We start from the raw sequence: 4,096 nt of genomic DNA, 5'->3' as shown, positions 1-4,096 counted from the left end.
AAAGGAGCTCGTGGCTGCTGAGTCTCCGCTGGCTATGCAAAAAATGGGTGAGCCGGGGAGAATGAAAAGGAGGTGGGCTGAGATCAGGAGGAGTTAGTCTGCATTTTTACCTGTAGGGAGTCTGTAGGGAACCGGCATCGTCACAATCAGTGGCTGTTTTTAACATATTATGTTAAAGCAGGGGAGGCCTGTCAAAGTTTGCATTTTGTAATAATCAGGATAGAATTGAGGGTGTAACGGTGACTGAACAACTGGGGTTAAGTGACTATAATATAATACAGCTCTCCGTGTTTTACAAGAGTGAGGGTGCTAAGACTAAAACTGTTAAGTTTAATTTCGATAGGGCAAATTTTAAACAGATGCGGCAAAGTCTAAGGAGGATAGACTGGGAAAAGCTTTTAAGTGCAGAGACAGCCGAAGAGAAGTGGAACAGGATTAAAAATGTTTTACATACTGTATAATGCAGGACAGGTACATATCTAAATCTGGAATTAGTAGGAAATTGAAAAAGAAACTTCACAGTTGGCTATTAAGAGTTAAAAATAAAGGTGCAAAGGAAAAAAACAGCTGTAAAAGGTATATAAGACTAATGTGCCAATTTGAACCATAGGGCGTGTGAGAGCATTAGGGCAGCCATTAAGAAGGATATTACACAGGCTAAAAGACAGTTAGAGGAGAATATAGCAGATAAAGGTGAAAGATAACCCAAAGAGATTCATTCTGTATTTTAGTAGTAAATGGACAGTTAAGGAGGAGCTGAAGTGCATTAGGAATAGTGAAGGTCAATTAAAATTAAATTAAAAGGGGAATTAAAAAATATGGACAGTGAAATATCAAATGCTGTAAACTCGCATTTTTCGGAGGTCTTCACATGTGAGGAAGTAGATAACCTCCCAGTGGTAAAAGGAACTACTAAGGAGGATTTAGAAATTGTAAAGGGAGAAGTGCTGCTCAGATTAAATAGGCTACCATGAAACAAATAACCAGGAGCAGATAATATTTACCCTCAAGTTCTTAAGGAGGTTAGCGAGTACATATATGAGCCCTTGATGCATATTTTTTACAAATTCACTGCACAATGAGGAAATTTTGAAGGACTGGAAAATGGCAAATATTATCCCATTATATGAAAAGGGAAGTAGTAAGCTTAACATGCATCACAGAAAAATTAACGGAAGGAATCATTAAGGATGACATTGAGCAGCACATGGCAAGAACATGGCAAGAACAGTTTACTGAACAGTCACCAGTGGTTCAGAAGATGAAGGTCATGTTTTACCAATATGCTGGAATTCTATGAAGAAGCAACAAAAGGATATGATCAAAGTGGAGCATATGATATCATTTATCTTGATTTTCAGAAAGCATTTGATAAGGTACCACATGGGAAATTGGGCAACAAACTAAAACAAGTGGGAGCTTATTGTTTTGTTTGTAGATGGGTCTTTGTCTTTGTTTTCATTCATGGTGACATAGTGAGCAGGATTGTTGGAGAAAATGAACAAACCTATGGACCTAAGGGACTGTCATACAGAATCTGGAGGAGCAAGTCAGGCTGCTACAAGCTCAAATGGTGAATCACCAAACAAACTTTGCAGAAGTGAAGGCAAGTCATCATTCCAAAAGTGTGAGATAAGCTGAGAAAAACTTTAGGCTGTCACACATACTCAACCAATTAAAACAATTGATAATATTAAAGCATATTTGCTTATGTTTGAGCACACAGTGAATAGTCAGGGCTCACCACAGATGGAGTGGTCGGACATCCTCACCTCCACTCAGAGAACTTATTAGGACTTAGACGAGTGAATGTCAGCTGACTACTCCATGGTCAAAAAGGAAATCCTTACCAGATACACACTGACCTCCAATGTGTGCACCAGTAGATGCCAGTAGTGAGGTTCGACTATATGTCTGCCCGGTATGAGCACAAGCCTTTGACCTCTGGCCACGAATGACTTGGTGGCTGTGATCTGGTGAAAATTCTAGTAAAAAGTTGTTGAAATCGCTGCCTGTGATTTTGTAATAAACACACACCCAGACTCTCTTTCTAGTCCTGGAAGGATATAGAAGAGCACGACAACATTGTTGAACTGCATTGTACTACCCTGGGTTCAGACCAAATAGACAAGCGAAAAAAATCAAGAGCTCCCTGCCCTCAGGAGTTGACACAGACAGAGACAGAGCTGGCTGTTTGACTGTCATGTATTGAGATAAAGTTATGTGTATCCATCCATCCATTATCCAACCCACTATATCCTAATTACAGGGTCACGGGGGTCTGCTGGAGCCAATCCTGGTCAACACAGGGCGCAAGACAGGAAACAAACCCCAGGCAGGGTGCCAGCCCACTGCAGGGCACACACACACACACACACCAAGCGACAATTTAGGATCACCAATCCACCTAACCTGCATATCTTTGGACTGTGGGAGGAAACCAGAACACCTGGAGGAAACCCATACAGACATGGGGAGAACATGCTAACTTCACGCAGAGAGGACCCGGGAAGCGAACCCAGGTCTCCTAACTGCGAGGCAGCAGCGCTATACACTGCGCCACTGTGCCGCCCAACAATAGCAATAAATATGTCTATATCTATAAAAATCTAGCAAAGCAAACTTGGAAGATCTGGAATTTGACTCTAGCCAAACCACTGTGTACAGAATGCATTATGGCCAAAAGAGTCATGACAGGCATTGCAATACAATTTAACTACAATCCAGAGTTTTTCAATCTGAAAGTATGGACAATGTCGGTGCTGACCCTTCAGATCATGTCAAGCATCAGTCGCCAGATCCACTAGACACTGCAAGCAATTTTCAAAAGGAAACAATGCAACAATGATTCCTTTAATAATGTCTGAAATGCATTTGTTTCTGTTAATGGTGAGGCTATCAATAACTCTAGACCACAGAGACCTTGTTTTCTTATTGAAACTGATCTGTTATACTGGGTGACAGATCAGCATAGGTGAATTGTGCCAGTTCCTTGCTAGTACCTCACCTGCATCAATGTGAAGTACATGAGTTGGCACATGTAAATCTTATGGGAGCCCATCTGTGCTTCAACAAGACACTGGAAAGAATTAAACTAAGATTCTGCTGGCCAGGCATTATAGAGGATGCATCATGCCCAGTATGTCAGCTGCACCCAGTCCCAAATTGCAAAAGAGCACCCCTCTTTTTCTTGCCCGTTACAGATGTGCATTTAAAAGACTGGGAATATGCACATTGGGATCACTAGCGCCCTCTGCTTACTGCCATATACTGTATATATTCTCGCTCTTATTAATTATCCCATCTGATAGCTAGAAGCAATCCAGCTTTGAGTGGTGAATACAAAAGCCATCTCTTGACAACTCCTTTTTGCTCAGATGGGTATCCCTCAAGATGTCCTGATGAATTAAGGAACTCCTTTCCTGTCCAAATTATTTAAAGAGCTAACAAAACTCCTCCATGTAAAGCATAAAAACTGCTGTTTAGGATCTGCAGATGGATGGGTTAGAGCACCTTAACCAAACCCTAAAAGGTGGTCTATGAAAATGGAAGAGCTTGGGATCAACTAATCCCTCTTAATATTTCTGCTTGTAGAGAAGAGCCCCAAGCTTCTACTGGGTTTTCCCTGTTCAAGCTACTGTACTAGAGGCAGCAAGGATGCCTGGAAAAATCATGAATATCAGCAATTGAATATACTAGAGTGTCTCATACAGTCCATAATTCAATAAAATATGGCTCCTTGTCCAGGAACATATTAAAAAACCCCAGCAGACACAGGCCTGCCTAAATAATTACATAACAACCAATCATGATTTTCAGGCGAGGGACTGGGTTATTGTAGTGTTACTCCCATTTTAATTAATGGCTTGCTAGCAGGGATCATCTGCTATATAATGAAACACTAAGGTTTGTGTGTCTAGTCTTCCTGAGCTATCTCATTGGTCAGTTTGCCTTTGGTGATGCAATGAAACAGGAAGTGAAAGTGTAAGATGCATGAGGAAGAGTAGGGTCTATCAGGCATGCTGAGAGAGTTGAGTTCAAAACTGGACAGGAGGTGAGAAAGGTGCCTCGAAAATAATGAGTAGCAGGCTTTATG

Source organism: Erpetoichthys calabaricus, chromosome 3, assembly GCF_900747795.2.
Source record: "Erpetoichthys calabaricus chromosome 3, fErpCal1.3, whole genome shotgun sequence".
Classification (NCBI taxonomy): domain Eukaryota; kingdom Metazoa; phylum Chordata; class Cladistia; order Polypteriformes; family Polypteridae; genus Erpetoichthys; species Erpetoichthys calabaricus.
The sequence above is the reverse complement of the archived record's forward strand: the minus strand, read 5'-3'. Positions refer to the sequence as shown.